Source organism: Hippopotamus amphibius, chromosome 2 (genome assembly GCF_030028045.1).
Source record: "Hippopotamus amphibius kiboko isolate mHipAmp2 chromosome 2, mHipAmp2.hap2, whole genome shotgun sequence".
Taxonomy (NCBI): domain Eukaryota; kingdom Metazoa; phylum Chordata; class Mammalia; order Artiodactyla; family Hippopotamidae; genus Hippopotamus; species Hippopotamus amphibius.
Window position 1 is genome coordinate 112,526,024 of NC_080187.1, and position 19,952 is coordinate 112,545,975.

Genomic DNA, 19,952 nt, shown 5'->3' on the forward strand with positions numbered 1-19,952 from the left:
AGAGGCCAGCCAGAGATCGACCACCAGGTACTGGTGTCCCCATGCACATTGGCTATGCCCACCTCAGATCCGGGAGTGACGCAGGCTGAGTCCTAACAAAAGGGAGGGTGCTATCCACCAGGGATAATTGGAGAATGATTTCTCTGACTAGAGATGGTCCAGGCATGTCAGACACCTAGGCCTGCCCCATTCGTCAGGAAACACGGTCCTCAAAGACAAGCTGGACTGAACGCCTGGCATTACGTGCGTCCATTCTTACCTTTCTAACCCTGACCATGGAAGTCAGGACACGTGGGGCAGGGATGGCTGGTGTCCAGGAACCTGAAGAGAGGCCAGGGCCTCCGGGAGCAGCTTTCCTGTGCGTGGATTCCTCAGTTCCATTCCTAGCAAGATAAAGTTCCTCATTGGCAGAGAACACAGTCTAGGGGGTCCCCTGGTCACCCCATTCCCACAGAGACACCCTCACCAGAGATGAGCAGGTTAAAGTTCTACTCTCCAGGGGCAAACTATTCAGTGCAGAAAAGAGCCGGGACCTGGCTTGCAGGTCTCAGCGCCAGGGAGCGGCCGTTGGCTGAGCCTCAGCCCCCTGCCAGCCTCCACCTTCTATCATCTGGAGGTGATGAAGGGTGGCAGCCTTGGGGGCTGGAGGAAAACAGGGCAGTGACCTGCTGGGCATCCAACGGAACACTTGGGATATTCACCCTGAAGGAGCATCTCCGGCGAGGACCTGCAGACCAGAGATAGGGTGCCACTTTGGATTCGGGGGTGCAAGGAGGTGTAAGAGAGCTCCCTACTTATAGTAACAATGGATAGAGGCTGGGACTGGAGCTTACGTGGGGGCACTGGATATTTGCTCCCCCATCCTCAGAATCTGACACTGAAGTGCCTATCAAGTCGTCATCCAAGGCTCCAAACTGTTCTGCCTGCCCCAGGACTGGTGACATGGCTGGAGAGCCCGTGCCAGCTGATCTCAGGCTGCCAGCCACCCTGAAGGCTGACAGAGCCCCTGCTGCAACTCTCACCCTGTGCCGTGTCCTGCGGGGCTGGAGGACGTCAGGACAGTGTCACGGGTGAGGGGTTAGCTAGAGGTGGTGGGTTGCAGTGTCTGCAGTTTGAACAGGTGCCTGCAGAGCCACCAAATGATATGACCAACCTAGAGCAAGGTGGGATGCAGGGGAAAGGATGGTTCTCACAGATGGTGGCAGGTTCAGAGTGCACCAGGGATGAGCCCGATGTTGATGGGGGTGCTGCCTGGGGCTCACGGAGCTGTGCAAGCCGTGATGCTCTTTGACCTGGTGCTGCCGTGGGCTGCACCCAGAAGAGGGCTTCTTCTCATCTTCCGACCTGGGCCTGAGCATGGCCCCCTCATGTTGCCGACCAGGTGAGAGCCCGACTGCTGCCCAGCCTCAGAGGCAGGACTCACGTGGGGAGGGGAAGACCAGAGAATCAGCCCAAGGCAGAGTGGGCTCCCTGCCTGCTAAGGGTGGGACATCCCAGGGTGGAATGCTGCCCCTGCCTGCTGGGGGTGGAGGGGAGAGATGGGGGGAGACAGGAAGAACGGTCCCCACACTTTCTGATCATGCACCACAGTCAGTGAGAGGATGAGACATATATATGGGTGTGTTATTACATGCAACTGCTGTATTTGTGTTTTACATATATTACAAAACACACAAAAAACCTTTAATGGATGAGACAAAACTGAAAAAATATTTTTGAATAATCTACTAAAAATGTTGGTCTTAACCACACTGGTTAGTTCTCAGTGGACAATGTAGCCATAGGGCAGGATTTGCAGTTTTGACTCCAGGTGTCAGTCCCTCTTTCACATAATTCTTGCTACTGTAATTATGGGAGAGCCTCCTGTGGGATCTAACAGACAGGGATGTTTTCATGCTGTCAGCTCTCTGCTCATTCCCTGAAAACTCCTGAGTGTTGTCTTTACTCTTCAGTTTGGACCCATCTGTCCCTTAGCGGGGGTGGGTGTAACTGGATGAGACGAGGAAGCCCCAGGATCCCACTTAACTGGGCACCCGCTCCAGGGTGGGCACACACTCCCAGTGTCTGTACCGGGCAAGATTTTTATTCTGTAGATAAAAAATAGAAACGGAAATGGGAAGTTTTCCCTGTGAACCCTCCACTTTGGACACAGCAGGCAGCAGCCATGCCCACATCTCCTTGGCCTGGGAGGTGGAGGCAGGCAGACCTGGAGTCTGCAGCCTCTTTATCACCTTGAGGGAATGCTGGACAGTGAGCCCCCAAGAACTCCCAGTACAGACACGCCCTGATTTCAGCTCCAGCTCCCATGAGGTGAAGAGAGCATCAGTTCCCAAATCTCTTGGCAGGCTGAGGGATGACATCTGCACGGTCATTTGTGCCCAGGCTTCTGCTTCTGCAAAGCCATTACTGTCTTCACCGACCCCTCAGAGCTCACCGTATGGTGTGTCCTCTCACTTACCTGGCATGGTGCTGCCCTCTGCTTGCCCCCCTGCCCCCCTATCATGCTCTTCTTCCTGTGTCCATGCTCTCATCAGGAACAGCTTAGCCTTTCCATTTATTGAATTGGTTTGTGCATTTTGTTTAAACTCCTCAGGCTTCCATGACCCAGGGAGCTCATCAAGGGATATTCCCTTTGCTCCTCCTGTGGTTAGCTGTTCCCCAGAATGGTCCCACTGGTTCTCATCTCCTGGTCCTCATGCCCTGTGCAGCACTGACCTGTGTCACCAACAGGACATTGCAGACATGACTGATGTGACCTCCAAGGCTAGGTCATGAAAGACATTTTCTCTGCCTAGCTGTCTTTGGGATCCCTTGCTCTAGGGGAATCCAGGCACCAACCATGAAAATGCTCAAGCAGCCCTGTGGAGAGGCCCATACAGAGAAGAATTGATGTCTCCAGCAAAGAGCCACGACCAAGGGCCCAGACGTGTCAGGATCCACTTTGGAAGTGGTCCTCCAGCCCCACTCTTACCTTCAGATGAGACCACAGCCTGAGCCACCCAGCTCACTACTCCCACATTCCTGACCCACAGAAACCAGAAGAGATTATACATGCTTATTGGTTTATGATTCAAGATCTTGGAGTAGTTTGGTTTACAGCAATAGACAGCTGAGTTCTTCTGCCTACCTGATTAAGAGAAGGAAAAGTTTATATTGTTACATACATACATATAGAGGTTTTTTAAATGGGATTGTACTTTACCATCTGTATTACTTATGGTCTTAAATAAATCTTGAAATCTGCACAGCTGAACAAGATAAAAGTGTATTTCACAGGTACATCACCATCCGTATGGGTGCTACTGTTTGGGGGTTCTCCTCTGAGCACAGGTTCATGGACTCAAGTCCGTGCCCCTGGTGGCTCCACATTTTCAACACAGGTCTCTCCAACTCAATGGGTGGATGAGGAGAGAGAAACCATGGAAGGTCACATCCATTTCCTAACCCTGGGGACCAGAAGTGATAGTTGTTGCATCCACTCAAGTCCATTGGTGAGAACTAGCCACTTGGTTAGATAGAAGTGGGTGCTGAGGAATGAGGTCTTGGCTGGAAGCCCCTTCCCAGCAATAGCTTGATTCCATGGAATCTTTGTGGTCAGCTATCCATCTCCTCTGTGTTCATATTCTCCCGCTTTTTTATTTTTTATTTTTTAATTTTTTAAGAACTTTTATTGAGATACAGTTAACATACAATAAACTGCATATATTTAGAGTGTACAATTTGGTAATTTTTTTCTTATTAGTAATGTGTATATGGTAATCCCAATCTCTCTTGCTTTTTTAATTAAAAAATTTATTGTGGGCATGGTGGCAGACAGACTTGGAGATGAACTCCAGTGATCCTTGCCCACCTCCTGATAATCGGATGCAATCCCTTCTTCCCCTGGAATGTGGGCAGGACCTATGACTTGTTTCTCACCAACTGAACATGGCAAAGGTGACAAGATGTACATAAATATGTCACATTAGATTATAACATCAGTTTCACCAGCAAACACTCCCTGGCTGGCTTCAAGGAAGCAAGTGCCCATGTGGGGAAGGTAGAGAATGGGGACTCCCTCATTCTGACAACACAGAAGGAACTGAAAGTTGCCAACAACCATGTGAGTGAGGTGGGAGGCCCTTCCTCAGTCGAGCCTCAGATGAGAATGCAGCCCCAGCTGACACCTTGATTTCAAAGGACCAGCTGAGCTGTGCCCAGACTCCTGACCCACAGAAGCTGTGAAATAATAAATGGGGCTCATTTCAAGCTGATAAGTTTGCAGTATATTGCCACGTAGCAGTGGATTGCTAATGCAGGCACCTTCCCGCGTGTGGGCATATTTACACCCTTTTAAAGTTGTGTGCATGTAGCTTGTCCCTGCGCATAGAGATGACCTCCATGATTTTCTGCCCTTGCACACAACATGCAGGGAACATTTTCATGTGGATCTTTGCAGCCCTGTGTGTGTGTGTGTATGTGTGTGTGTGTGTGTGTGTGTGTGTGTGTGTGAATGACTCCTAGAAAGCTTCAATTACAGGTCTGCACTTAGGCAATTTTGGTACACAAATGGCCAAATTGCCTCCAGAAAGGTGGTGGAGAGATGGTGGTGGAGAGACTTTCAACAATGAAGATGCCAAGAAGAATCTTCCAGTTGGAGGGACTTGGCGAGGCCAGGTTACACCTGGGTGTGGGGAGACCCAGCACACTTTAGAGAGATAACACTGCCTCTGAGAGAATGAAGGAGAGGGGCCCAGACCTGCAGGTGCAGCTGAGCTTGATTCTGGGGCCCTCAAGTACAGGCTGAAAAATCGGAAAATAAGACTGAGGTCATGAGGGTTTCATGGAAGATTTCATCGAAGTTGGAAAATTAAAAGGTGACAGTTTTCCCTCTGGATCTTCCTCGGTTCAGATCCATCTTCCCTAAGTATTTTTTTTCCCCTGAGGGGAAAAGCCTGTAAACAGAACTTTGGACTTGTTTTACCTTAATGTTCTCTCTGAAGGGATGATCTGAATGGATGAAAAGAAAATTATTGGGTGAAAATTCACATAAGATTTAAGTAGGACATCTACACAGATGCATCCGGGAATTTCATGGAAGCCTTTTGCAACAGCAAAATACCAGTCTTCTCTTCTTGGTTAAATCTTTCAGATGTTACCTGAGTGAGGTCAGCCTGAGTTGAGGATTTTGAAACCCAAGACAGATGGACTGACGCAGAAGCAGGACCGCTTTGCCCCTGGCCCTGGCGGGTGAGCTGCTGGAGGTCTGCAGGCCTGTGCTGGGGGGATGTCTCCCCATCACTGCTCCACCATTCCCCCACCCCCCACCCTAGGCTCTAAACTGTTATCCAAGCTCCTCCTCCACCTCCCCGCCCTCCCCCTATTATTCATGAAAGCTGAGAAATGGAAGAAATGGTTAAGTCTTTGGGATCAATCACTTCCACTTATATCCTCAGCCTTATCAGAAGTTACAAATAGTAAATCATGAATGAGAATGTGTGGGTCAAAGGAAACACCCCACAAAAGACTAAACATGCTGTTGGTATGAATCATTAATAATAATCACAGTGTGTGGAGTTTCGGGGCCTGGAGCTGGGTCCTCCAAAACCCACGTGTTTAATGGTCCCCACTCCATAAAAGTTCATGTGCAGGCTTGGAAGGCATTACGCTATCAGGACAGATGGTGAGAACCCTTCTCCCATCCCATGTGCTCCAGAAGGCGGCCTGCCGAGCACACCAGGCTACAAAGACAATCAGCTGAGCAGAGAATCAGCTGAGGAGAGACAAGTTCCAAAACCAGAGGGAAGCAACTTGTGCTCCGGCAGTGTTTCTACTCTCACGGAAACACCCACAACCCCGCCATCTTTTCTATTTCTCAGTATCTCTCATTCCTCTCTCTCCCTCTTTCCTTCTCTCTGTCCTTAACCTTCTTTCGAGCCTTCCTACAGCAGCAAAACTTGAGCCAGCAGTTCAGGCTGAGATACAGTGGATGGGACAAGCACACTCACTGAATTTCAGGAGATTCAGGGCTTCGCCCCCGCCCCCGCCCCCAGGCAAAAAGATTATCTAGCTCCCTGGATTCATCCTGACTTGTTGCTGACATTGAGAAGAATGTGTGGATCTTCATTATTTTAAAACGACGTGTTGGAGAGGATGTGTAGAAAGGGGAACCCTCACGCACTGTTGATGAGAATGTAAACTGGTGTAGCCGCTATGGAAAATAGTATGAAGTTTCCTTAAAAAGCTAAAAATAGAGCTACCATATGATCCAGCAATCCCATTTCTGACTATTTATCCAAAGGAAATGAGGTCACTGTCTAGAAGAGGTAACTGCACCCCCATGTTCACTGCCACATTATTCATAACGACCAAGACATGGAGACAACCTGTCTCCATCGAATATGTGATGTACGTATATACACCGTGGAATATCATTCAGCCATGATAAAGAAGGAGATCCTGCCATTTGCAACCACGTGAATGGACCTGGAGGACATTATGCTGAGTGAAATAAGCCAGACACGGAAAACAAACTGCACGAACTCACTTGCATGCGGAATCTAAAAACATTGAGTACACAGCAGCAGAGAGTAGGATGGTGGTTACCAGGGGCTTGGGGGGCGGGGGGAATGGGCAGGGGTAGATGTGGCCGAAGGGAAGGAAGCTCTAGTTACATAGGATGAGTAAGTCTAGGGATTTAACGACCACAGTTAATGATCGTGTATTGTATGCTGGAACTTTGCTACAAGAGTGGGTTTGGGGGGCTCTCGTCTCACACACACGCACACACACACCCCCCCCAAAATAGTAACTATGTGAGGAGATGTGTTAATTAGCTTGACTGTACTGCTCATTTCACTGTGTATATATACATCAATCATCTTAAATATGTACAATTTTTGTTGTGCAAATTAAATATATATGGTTTTATTACAATCTTTGTTTAATTTTAAGGATAAAATAAATTGATAGTAGCTCATGTGGCAATTTCAGGGGCATGGATATAAAGCCCAAATGTAAGGCATGTGAGAACTGTGTCATCAACATACACTTCTATACGGAAGACATCCTCGAGATTAAATTCAGTACAAATGGTGTTACTGTCTGCCCTCCAGCCAGGTAGGTGTTGGTAAACAGAACAGGTAGGATCTTCACCTCCCAGAACAAATTCCACCTGCCAGAGCCTCTGCCCCGCTGGGCTGGGGGTGGGGCATCGGGAAGGAGCAGGACAGCTCAATGCCGTCCATCCCGGAGACCCCACCTGCAGTGGATCAAGTGTGGCCACACACTCTCTTCTCAAGAGGCCGGCCACGTCCACACCCCGACTTGTGCTATTCTCACAACTCATCTCCACTCACGTGAAGTGGCCAAGATGACATTTTATGAGACGCCTGCCGCCCAGGACCACTGCTACACTGGGAAGGTTGTGACCAGACCCCAAGGAGCAAGCGCCTCGGGGACTTCCCAACTCATGGGGGAGCCCCTGGGACACCCACCCAGGGGCTGCCTGAACCCAGGGGAGCATCAGTAGGGGACCCGCCCAGCCATGCACAGAATCGTGAAAAATAAGAAATGGCTGTTGTGTTCACCCAGGTATTTAGGTTTGTCTGTGACCCAGCAAGGAATAACTCAAAGTCCAGTCAGGCAATTTAAGCTCGCCCGGCTTGAATATACAGATCCTTCCAAGATTTTGTCTGCCAGGCCTGCCCTCTCCAAAGTAGCTTCTAGATGCTGGAAGGGCAGGCTGTGGGAGGAGGGGCCGGGTGCTCAGGTGTCCGGAGATGGGTCTGTCTGCCCAGTTCTGTGAGGTTCAAGGTCCCCTTCCCCCAACAGTACCCCTGACAGCGGGGGGTATCTTCTCTGCCCCACAGCAGCCCCAGTGAGCCCCCTGCTTCACCCATGCTATGTCCTGTCCCTCTGAGATGGCCCGAGAACCCTGGCTGGGGCCGGCTCTCATCCCTTCCTGTTGTCTGGTGCGCACAGCAAAGCTCCCAGTAGCCCAACTCAGCAGGGTCGTTGCTGTTACTCAGCTGGCATCCCAGCCCAGGGCCTCTCCTGCGGGGCAGCCAAGACCACGGCTGGAGCGGGGCCTCTCAGTTATCCACAGGGCCCTGGCCGGGCGTGTGGACATCCACAGGGCATGCACTCTCTGTTTCTGTGCCTCTGTGTCTCTCCGTTTCCCTGTCTTTGTCTATCTCTCTGCCTGTCTCTCTATTCCTCTCTGTGTGTATCCCTGTCTCTGTCAATCTCTTTCTCTCTCTCTCTCTCTGTTTCTCTCTATCTCTCCACATGGTTTCTTTGCTTGGAGCCCTCAAAATCCAGACTTCTGACATTGAGGCTCCCTGAGTGAGTGGCCTGAGAGAAGCAGGCACAGCTGCTTGGCCTCTTCCACCAGAACCTCGGAAGTCACATGAGGCCACAGAGGCCCACGCAGGTTCAGGGGAGGAAACATAGACCCCACTTCTTGGCTGGAGGATTGTCAAAGAATTTGCGGGCATGTTTTAAAACCACCAGGCTGCCACCCTTCCAGCTGCCCCAGGGAGTGGTGGGGGTCCCCGGGAAGAGGTATTTCCAAGAGGTATCTCCGCTATCCCCAAGATGTTGATTGTCAAAAAGCCCCCCGCATCCCCCGCTCTTGGTCAATGCAGAAGAATCCTCACCCCAGGACAAAGCCGGACCTGGGAGGGCAGAACTAGCTTCACCAGATCCTTCTCCTGCCTGCACACCACCTCCACGATCTGCAGGGCAGCTTCCAACCTCCTCTTCTGTCGGGAGGTGACATCCTCCATCGCCCCTCCCCATCCCGCTCTGCTGACAAATACAGATTTGCAGGGAAAAGAGCGAAAACCACATTGGTTTAAGTTAGTCAAAAATGAATAAATATGTCTGTGTAAAGTAACACCTACTCAGGCCGAAATTTTGTAAAAATATTTCCCCAAAAATGGTTTTTGCTAATACAAATATGAGAGAGGCCATTTCAGAGGGGCTGAAACAATAGCGGCATTTAGTGGTGACACAGAAGAAGAAGTCACAGCAGGTGCCCTAGCTCAATGACGCCATCTGAGCCAGATATGTCCTGTCCTTCCATTTCATTCTTAGGACAATGGCTTTTAATCCTCATCCTGGTCACCTAGTTACAAAAGAGCTCTCAGAGCTCCAGGCATTGCACCAGCATCCCAAACTGGAAGGAGTAAAAGCTTAATGAGACTCCGGCTGATTTCTTTTTATCTCTCATTGTGCATGGGGGTCCCAGGCACCCCCCAGAACAATCAGCAGCAAAGGAAACAGGGACTGCTCTGACTAGTTTAGACCAAAGGGGAAACCTACCTTCTCTGAGATCAAGGGCTCTCTGTCTGCTACATAAATACAAAATAGGATTCCTTCTGGTGGGAAAGGAAATGAGGAAGTGCCACCGAGTAGGAAAAGGACAGTGTCTTCTTTGGAGGTTCCCAGATATGTAAATGCTTCCTATTTCATTCAGGATGTGTGTTTGAAGTTCCCAAATAAGGGCAAATCTCGATTGTCTGTGGAATTCGAGAAGGAAGAACATGAATAAGTAACAGTAGCCCACCATTTGAATCCCTCATCTCGCACATTCTTTTTGAGATCTAACAACATAAAGAAAGATGATGCAATGCGTTTCTACACAGCACAGAATCTTGCTGATGCATTGCTGGTTTCCCAGCCCCTCTCCAGCAGGTAAGATGAGTGTCAGGTGGATGGAGGCAGGGCGCCAGCAGGAAGAGGAGGAGGAGAAACAGCCTGGGTGACCAACCAGCTGCAAGAAGATATGGAACAGTTGAGAACATGTGGAATTTCTGGTCTCTGGAGCTAGTGAAAGCTGTCACTCACTGCGCTCGTGAGTTTCATAGCACCTTTCGACCTTGAGAAGAGTGTCACATCACGTGGAGGCCATGAGTCCCTCCGGGATCTCTCCTTGTTCTTTAGAACCCAGCTTTGCCCCACCACCCAGCAGAGCCTGGCTCGTCTCCCTATGGGCCTCACAGCAATTGTTGGTTCCTCCCCACTGGCACCAAGCCCCCGAGAAAGAGCCTCCGTCTCATCAACAAGATCACCCACCGGGCACTTGGGAATGTGGATGCCTCTCTAAAGACACCCAGTGACCTGCCCGAAGTGTCTATGTCTTATTCCCGAGCCACTGGGTTTACTCCTGTTCAAGGCGGCTGGACAGGGTGGACATGCTCACAGTGTCTGCTCTTCTGCAAGGAGGAAGCATCCACGTCAGGGCAAAGCCAAACCACCTCCTGCAGGCAGGTTCTCATCCTTCAAGGTGCAGCCACAAATGGGATGTTGAGTCACCAACAAACTTGCCAAGTCCAAAAGCCCTCCTTCTGCTCCCACCCAGTTAATTCCCCGTCATTCCTGCTGGTCCACTCTCTGACCCTCCACCCTTGGGGCGTAGTCAGCCAACACAGACAACAGTGAGTACCTCCTGCGTGCAGACACCAACTCAGCACAACGCAGGGCACAAACGCAGGTTAAAGACCCCTGCCTCATTCCCCTGTCCTCTCCTCCCAACTTGTCCTAGCAAGGATGGAGGCATTACCTGGGGCTAGTCCTTAGCCACTTTTTCTCTAAAAATGTGGTGGCTTTTCCTCCAGATCTTTCTTTGATCTGTTCACTCCTAGTAGTCACAATCATGGTATATCTTAGCAGCATGTCCAGAATTTTCTAATTTTCTTTTCCTTTAATTTATCTCTCTTTATTAATATACTTTATTTAGTGAGACATCCTTCTCATACTCTGCTTTCATTGTTAGACCTGGCTTCCTTTAATTCCATATTTTAAATAGCCAGCTCAAAATCTCTGTCTAACAAGTTCAATGTCTGGGCTTCCTAATGAAGAATTTCTATTGCCTTGTTTTCTTGTTTCTTTGCATGCTTCCTATTTTGTTGTTGTTGTTGTTGATGTCGAAAATGCTTTTTAAATAATATAATGTGGCAACTCTGGAACTCTGATTCTCCTCCCCTTCCTAGGGCTCATTGTTGTTGTTTGGTGATTTTTCTGAACTTTTTGTAAAAACTGTATTCTTTGTCATAAGTGGCCACAAAGTCTCTGTCCCATTAGCTTCCTGCAGTCAGCTGATGATGGGACAGAGATTTCTTTAAACACCTGGAATCAATAAGCCCCCCAGTCTTTACCAAGGGGCTACACACTAGAGGGCCAGCCTTCAACGCTCAGCTGGGGGGCTGTCAACTCTGCCTTAGCCTTCACTTCCTGCCAGCACAGAGCCTCCGAGTCAGCCAGAGGTGAGAGCTGAGGGCCTCTCAGGTTGTTTCTGAGCATGCACACAGCTCCGGGCATATGCACAAGGTTGTATAACAAATTACCCACTCTAGTAGCTTAGAACAATACTGGTTTATCATTCTGTATTTCACAATTTCCTGGGTCAGGAATTTGGGAGGACTCAGCTGGTGAGTACCAGATGGGGTGTTTCCTGAGGTTACAGGAAGATGTCAGCTGGGGCTGGAGTCATCTACAGGCTCGACTGGGCCAGACATCCAGGTGACTCACCCACTTGGCTGGCTGAGGGTGCTCAGCAGTGCTGCTGAGTCAAGCTCCTGCATGTGGCCTCTCCCTGTGGCTTGGGACTCCAGAGCATGGACACCTCAGAGGGCCCCAACCTCTTATGTAGGAGCTCGCAGCCCAAGAATAAGGGCTCCTGCAAAAGTGGAATGAGGGCTTGGCTTTTTATGACTAGCCTGGGAAGTCACACAGCACAACTACAGCCAATCTCTATCTCCTAAAGCAGGCAGGAACCTGCCCGGATCTAAGAAGAGGGGACAGAGACACCCACCCTCCACAATGGGAGACCTACCAACAACTTGGCTCTACGTCTTCAAACTGCCCTGCATGGTGGGCACCTCCCCAACTCGAGTTTCTGGATAGGTGTTGCCTGTCCAGCAAGGCCATCTCTGGGTAGATCCCTTCTATTATTTTCTGTCTCCTTCCTGGTTTATTTCCGTCCTGAAACGTGGCATCACTACATTCCCTTGCTTGCATCTATTCGTTTCGAGTTTTATTCCCTATCGTTTTTTGTGGAGAGGAAGAGGTAGGACGATGATCTTGTCTGCTTCTTCAGCCTTGTCCTCCCAGTCAGGAGCACAGTAGGTGCTCAGTTAACAGGTACACAGAAGGCACAGAGGCCTATGTCCCCATGTATCGTGGTGCAGAGTGATAATTCACTGAGGACACTTTTGAACTCAAGTCTGGCCCACACTTAGCCCCTCTGAGGATTTTCCTGTGCGCATGTGGGATCACTAAAGGTAATTGTGCAAATGCCAGCACAGGGATGGAGGCAGGACAGATACACCTCACCCCTTATTATGCAGGCTCTTCACTTAGAGCAGGCCTGAAAAGCAGTTTTTGTTTTATATTTACATAGAAAATAACCTAGTATTCTATTTTTACCCTCCTGCCAGCCCCCTCCTTTCTGATCTGTTTTAGACCTTATATATGATGTCCCTGCTTTGGGAAAGGTGTTTCTCTGGGTCCAGGGCCTTCAGTTCCATCACCCACCCACCCCCACCCTCTTCCAGGAAAAGAGTCCCTCCCAGCTGGGCTGAAAACCTCCTCATCCCTCTCACACAGTCCAGGGAGCTCCCTTGGGAAGCACTTGGATGTGTGAGGACTGGAGTTGTGACCATCCACTGGTGAGGAAATGAGATTCGCACCAAGAGGACAGGGGTCTTCTAGAGGCAGGACATAGAAGATAATTTTCCTCCAGACCAGCTGCAGACAGCACAGCCAAGGTGACCTAGTTCTGGCAAACAGAATAAAATCTACCCCCTTCCAATTTCCAGCACTAGCTCCCCTGCTTCCCTGAGGTCAAAGCTTCCGAGAAGACCAATTGCTTCCAAAATTGAACTCAAGGCTGGTTTTCGCTCTCACATGTTTCAATTACTTCTGAATATCTGATGACCTTGGGGACCCCTCCCCTCCCCCTACTCAGATGGACTTGGGTTAAGCTTCACAGAGACTCAACAAGGCACAAAAAGGAGGCGATTTTTCCATGAAAGGGCCAACTCCAGGCCCAGGCCATGCCGTCCAAGCCTCACGCCCACCGACGTGTACAGCCAGTTGGGGGCACAGCCATGCCTCACCCCACGGACAGATGTGCCACAGTCTTACTCCATGTAGTCATGTTCTCCCTTGGGGTATCCTCCATCTTAGACACACAGTCTCTTTCCAGAGGCCAACTTTTTGTCACAAGTATTAAAGATCCATTACTATCCGGTCAGAAACAGGCAGGGTTTTAGTGCTGTCAGGTGCAAGAAGACATGTCCACAGTAGACAGCCATCAGTGCCAACTTCCAAGGGCTGACATCTCCGTGGAGAAAATGCATCCATCCTTCCAATCTGTAGAGTTTCAAAATTGTCCATGATGACGTCTTTGAGGCTAAACCTGTGAGCAAGCTGAAAAAGAGAAGCCCTGGCTTGTACAGCTAGGCACAGTAACGTCCAAAAGTCACCAGGTATTGTGCAGAGGTCGGGTCCATGGGGGTGGGGCTGAGCTGCTTGAGGGGTCTGGGGGACACAGGCTCAGAGTAACGGCTCCCTCTGAGGGCCTGGGAGGTCTCAGCAGCCAGACAGCCATTAGTTTTGCTTCCTAAAAATGCTTCCACCTTCTGGTGACAAAACTAAGGCCGGGGGCAGGGTGTGAGGGGAAGTGCCTGTCCCTCCAAGGGGCTAGACAGGGCTTTACAACGTCATTCTTCCATCTGAGATGAGTCTCAACTTTGGGAAGATCTGTCGGAGATGTTGTTGGAGAAGCGCTTGATGGCCAAAGCCACGGGCAGACAGGATGAGGATGGGGAGAATTCTCTCTGGGCCAGGTGGGGAAGCTTTGGTAGGTGGTTCGCTATGCAGCCGAGCTGTTTCCTTGGGGGCGATCCCTCAACAGGATGGGCTGTGACCACAGCAACCAGCCTGCAGCCTCCAAGGCCGGCAGAAAGCAGCCCTCGAGGTGGCAGTTCCTTAGCGCAGGCACTCCTGCCTAGGAGAAGGGACAGCCTCTCCGGGAGCTGCCTCAAACAAGGGAGCAGCCTGCACACAAGACTTCTGGCAAGTCTTGATCCGAACCCCGTACCAGAGCATCTCAGATTCAGCTCCACCCTTCGGCAGGGTTTCCCAGGCTGGCATGCTTTCTCCATCCGAATTATGAGATCTTCTGTGGCCAAATGTGTTTGGGAAATGCTGGGAGTCTCCCATTAGCCTTCACCCCCCAGAATGGATGCAATTGGAGCAACTGACAGCAGGAGCACTGGCTGGGGGTCGGGGGGGGCGGGTGGGGCAACGGAAATCGTGTATTGATGTGAAAGTGGTCTGGCCACCCTGGAAAGCATCTGGCAGGTTCTTGAGAAAGGAAGCACTCACGTCACCTATGAGCAGCAATCCCCCCTGCCCCGCCCCCAACAAGGAATTCAACCAGGATAAAGGAAAATATAGGCAGCCTGAGAGCTGGGATAAACTCACACGGGAGATGAAGTCCCCTGCAGAGCCCACCCCCTTCCCTTTGTTACAGGAAAGATGCCAAAAATGGAAAACGGCAGGAAGGAGATGGGTCCCCACATCTCTGGCCAGCCCTCTCCCTTCTCCTGGTGCTCCTAGGATGCCCGTCATCCCAGAGCCTTCTCAGACCTGGCCGAAACCTTCTGCCAAAAAGAGAAATGATAAGATTCCAGCACAGAGGCTCTTAGCCCTGAGGACACCAGCTCCTTATAGTGGGTGGTGGCACTGTCACAGGGAGGAGGACTTCCCGCCTCCCTAAATTTCACAATACTGAGAACCTGGGACCCTCCGTGCAGGCCATCTGGGCAGAAAGGCCCCTGGCAGGCCTAGTCCTTCTCAGCACTGAAAGAAGGCGGACAAGGAAGAATGTTCCAGGGGAGGGGATCTTGCTTCGGGAGCCAGAAAGAGCAAGTCGCAAGCAACAGGAGCTGCAAACCATCCAAAAGGCAGCACAGCCCTTGGCCCCTCGTGGGATGGCCATTCATTCCCTCGTTTCACAAACAGTACGTGCCTTTGGATACAAAACTGGGGCAGGGCAGGAAGAAAAGAGGAGCCCCGATTCCAAGTCGGGCTAGCTGCTGTTTCACACAGTTAAATGAAAGCAAGAGTCAGTAACTGAGCAATGAAAATAAACACATAAAACATCTGAGTACGTTAGCCCCCGAAGTGTGTTTTGTACAGACCACGGGATGAATCATTTTTTGCTCTGAACACAGAATACATTACTACAAGTTGACATTTATAAAGGAGTTCAACACTGCATGTGGTCCCATCATGGGGTCCTCTTGGCTTCCAAGACTATTTTGGGGTGGGGAGCAACAGGGACCACCCTCCAAAGCAGAATGGGCGTCCCAGGCATGGGGCAGGTACCTGAGCCCTACATCTTTCCTGGAAAATACATTTAGACTGATTGCTTCCTCCTCTCTGTACTGGATTTGTTCCAGAGCAACCTTTTGCTTCATTCTCCATCTCTGCAGTGAACAGAGATGCTGCTGCATCCCAACTAAAAATCATTGGTAGGCTCCACTCTCCCAGGGCCAGGGCTGACTCTGGCCCTGTGTGTGACTCTGGCCCTCTCGGCCCTAAGGCCATTAACACATCCACAGGGTGGCTTTGCAAACCACTTTACTTAATGAGAAAGGAAAACAGTTTTCTGCATGATAGGAGCAGCTCCACACCAGAATGAGCCCACTCTCTGCCCATTTCTCATGAAATGCTTTCAAGAACAGGAATTTTTCCTTCAGATCCAGATGCGTGGCATTTATAGCCTGTGGAAGGTAATATAAGTACTTCAATGTTCTATCTGAACTAAAAATATTTGTGGTTAAAGAGGAAAGGGCTACGGATGGAAAGGTTCTTTATTCAATAGTATTGTATTAGAGGGGAAGAATATTTTGAGGATGTCAGAATTTAATCCTGCTTGAGTATCACCCATCACTTTCATGTTACTCACTACAAGCATCAGAGAAAATAGCAATTTTTTCTGAACTCGACACTGTATACCAAGAACCCCAATACAGTATTGTATACCAAAACCCTGTCCATATTAAGTCTGGCGGAAGCAAATTCATTTCCCTTTTGGGCTATACAACTTAGAGAGAGCTCTTGGAATGTGACAGTTTGAACAGATTGTGGCAACAGATGGAAAAAATCACCATCTGATTTTGACATAATGCGGGGAAATAGGATTTGATGAACAATAATTAGAGAAGCCACATACAGCCAGAAAAGGCCAGACTTAAACAGTGAGTTCACTGTAAGTCAGAAAAGGCTTAAACGTAGAATCGGGGAGAAACCTCAGAGAGGGCAGGAAAATGAATTCTGAAATAGAAAAGAGCTATTGCAAAGGCTCACTGTCTTTCTAGGAGCCTGTGTGCTGATTTGCAACCTTACGCACCTGGTATCTTCTGCGGTTCTCAGAGAATCCCCGAACCGAACATATTAACTGTTTCTAAAGTTTAAAGTGCACCAAAGGATGTGCAGTGTGCCTCAGGGTAGCTGAAGGGGGTATAGGAGAGGGCTTTAGTGTAATGGCAGCTTTTTTGTCCTTCAGGTGGGTATTTGCTCTGTTCTTTTTCAGTGCTTTTTGTATGCTTGAAATACGTCATGGTAAAATTTAAATATTCAAATATGGAGTTTATCCCAGTGCAGGGCCCACATGCGTGCTCAGTTGAAACAGTGCCATTAGCAGTCTTTAGGTTTGTACATTTAGGTGATTCTCCTGGTAATATAAGTGAACGAATGCTCAGAGCCTCCTGAACTCTTGCGGACTCTCAGGAAAACCCTTTGTTTGGGTGTTTGTGGCTCCAGAATCTGGACGGAGCCCAGAGGAGAAGGAAAGGAGCAAAGATGCACCCGGTGCACTGTGTAAGCCTGTGAACCAGGTGCAGCAGGAGGTGATGCTTCTCTGGACCTGTAGGCGCTCCGAGCCCGAGACTCATGTTCCGAAAACATAATGGAGGGTTGCAACTGAATAAACAAAGCCCCAGTTTCACCTGGCAAGCAAATGCCTTGAGTCACTAAGTGGTATTAGGTACATTTACTTAATTACAAACACAGGAGGCATGAGACCATCCATATTATATCTAAAGAGCACATGGAAACCAAAAACGTAAATACAAGTATCCTTGTAAACATGAGTTTAGACTTTCCAGGTGATCAAATTGCGGGGCTGGGCACATGGGGGCCTCATCAGGAACGCAGAACCACGGGGTTTCACCTTGCGCTCGTGAAAGCCGAGATTCCGAGCAAGGCCACTGTCTCGGAAGCCCAGGGAGGGGCAGGCACTGGGAAGAGCGGAGGCGTGTGAAGGCGAAGAGTACAGACGAGCTGGAGCCCAGATCCCAGTATTGATCCACATTCTGCCCTTTCTGTCGCCAAGCTGCCAGCCTCGGCAAAGTGGGTCATTTCAGAGCAAATCACGCACCCAGCCCAGGGGATGGAGAAGCTGAGGGAGGATCCGGCTGGCGCTGGGGCAGCTGCAGGCCGGAACGCTCCCCACCCCCACCTCACCCGGCAGCCACACCAGCAGCTGGTTGCTCCTGCGCCCCTGACCTTCACGCGTAGGATGCCTCCGTGCTTCACTTCCTGCTTGCAACGTGTGTCCCTCGCTAACCCTGCACAAAGTGGGAAAGCTTAGCTAAGAGGACTCCATAACCATCCATCACCCTGTCCCCAGTCCGGTAGAGCTCCGCCCCAGACTCATGCCACACCCACAGCCCTCGACCCACACAATTAGCTCCAGGAACCTCTCCCTGTGGGTAAAATAAACCTGCAAGCTCAAAGGCAGAGGAAGGCCAAGCCAGCCGCCTACAGTCAACCCAGTCCTCATTCTTACAGGTGAACAGAAAACCAAGAATTACTGGGCATCTGGGAAAACCCACAGTAAGGAGACAGAGGAAGTGAGTGACCGTGGAGAAACCCTGGTAACTCGAGAACGGAAGAGAATGTCTTAGAAATTCTAAGTAGCTTCCTCAGACGTGGGAGATGGTGTTGAAATCAGAAAAAGGAACAAACTGCCATTGAAATAAGTATTTAGGGGAAGTATAGTGGTGTCTGCAATTAGAAATGCATGTTTCAGAATGAGACAGATTAAGGGCTGGATACCCAGATGAATGGCTGTGTAGACAAAGAGTGGTCACACGTCAGTGGTGGAATTTGCAGTAGGTATTCGTGTGTGCGCCGTCCAGTTCTTGAAACTTCTCTGTCTGTTTGGAAGTTTTCACATGAAAATGTCAGGGAAGAAGTGAGCAACTAGGAGCTTGGAAGAAGAGGTAACAGTAGTTGAAAGATGTCAGTAACATTTGGAACCTAGAAAATGGATGGATGAGTGGTACCAACTTAGCAGAGAGAGTAGCTCAAGACAGTTTTACCACAGAACCCAGGAAAGTCTCAGGGATCAGAGACCTCTGAACATGAAGGTGACCGATAACTGCAGAACTGGGGGAAAATCTAAGAAGCAATGAGACTCCCACGTCCACTCCCCATTCTGTTATCTTCTGTCCTCAGCGATGCCAGGGACAGGGGAGGCAGGGGCGTAGAAGTAGGAATCAACAGTGGGAGACAAGAAAACCCCGCGGCCCTTCCCCCCCGAGCCTAAGAACGGGCAGAGGGCTTATCCCCACCCAGTCCAGGCAGGAGATCAGAGAGTCCTTTCCCAAGAAAATGAACAGCCAGAGAAAAGGTTTCTTGACACAGAAAGCCAGGGTCCCAGAGAAGTGTGTGGCCCCTGCCCAAGCCCTCTACAGTGAAATTCTCAAAGGGCAGTCAGGAAAGAAAGAAACAAACACATCAACCCACTTAGGAAAAGGAACTGGGAGGAAATACAGACAGTCACATAGCATTCAAAAATTCCCCCCAAAACTAAAATTAAGATTCTCAGAGAAAAAAATGATATCTATGAAATCAAAACAAGATACTGTGAGAAAAAGGAAACTTCAAGAGTATGAATGAGCTTTGTAAATTAAAATTCACATAGCCAAAATGAAAAATGTAGTGTTATAGAAGGGTTCATAGAAAAAGTGGAGGGAATCTAAAAGTAAAACAAAAGGCAAAAGGATGGATAGTAGAAGAGAGAAGCTAAGGAAATTAGAGAATCAACTCACCAAGACCAGCATCTGTATAACAGGAGTGTTAGAGAGGGGAAAATCAGAAGAAAGGAAATTAGTAAAGAGTTAATTCACAGGGACTTCCCTGGTGGCGCAGTGGTTAAGAATCCACCTGCCAATGCAGGGGACACGGGTTCGAGCCCTGCTCCGGGAAGATCCCACATGCCACAGAGCAACTAAGCCTGTGCGCCACAACTACTCAGCCTGCGCTCTAAAGCCCATGAGCCACAACTATTGAGCCCACATGTCACAGCTACTGAAGCCTGCACACCTAGACTCCATGCTCAGCCACAAGAGAAGCCACCACACTGAGGAGCCCGTGCACCTCAACTGAAGAGTAGCGCCCGCTGGCCGCAACTGCGCACAGCAACAAAGACCCATCACAGCCGATAAAGGAATAAATACATTTAAAAATAAAGAATTAACTCATAGAGTTTTCCTAGAGTGATAAAACATGAAACACGCCCACATCTAGGCACGTCATGAAATTTCAGAGAACCAGGGACAAAGAGCAGGTTCCAGCCAGTTCCAGAGAGAAACAAGCCACGACAGGGTTCTGAGAATCAGGATGGCCATCACCACAGCACCAGGCCTGCCGTTGAAGGAAGTGAGGCCTTTCTAACGTCCACTCTAGAATGCTGCTCTGACCACACGTCTCACCAAGGCCACTAAGCGGGGGGTGGGGTGGAGGGTGCCCCAGCAAAAGGAAGGAGCCAGCTAAGAAAGCTAGATGTGGGCCAACCAGACGGGGGGGCCCGTCCGCGGGAGAGGCAGTCTGGATCCGTGACAGGAGGGCTCGGGCCTGCCTCACACCAGGAACGGGGCCGCCGGCTG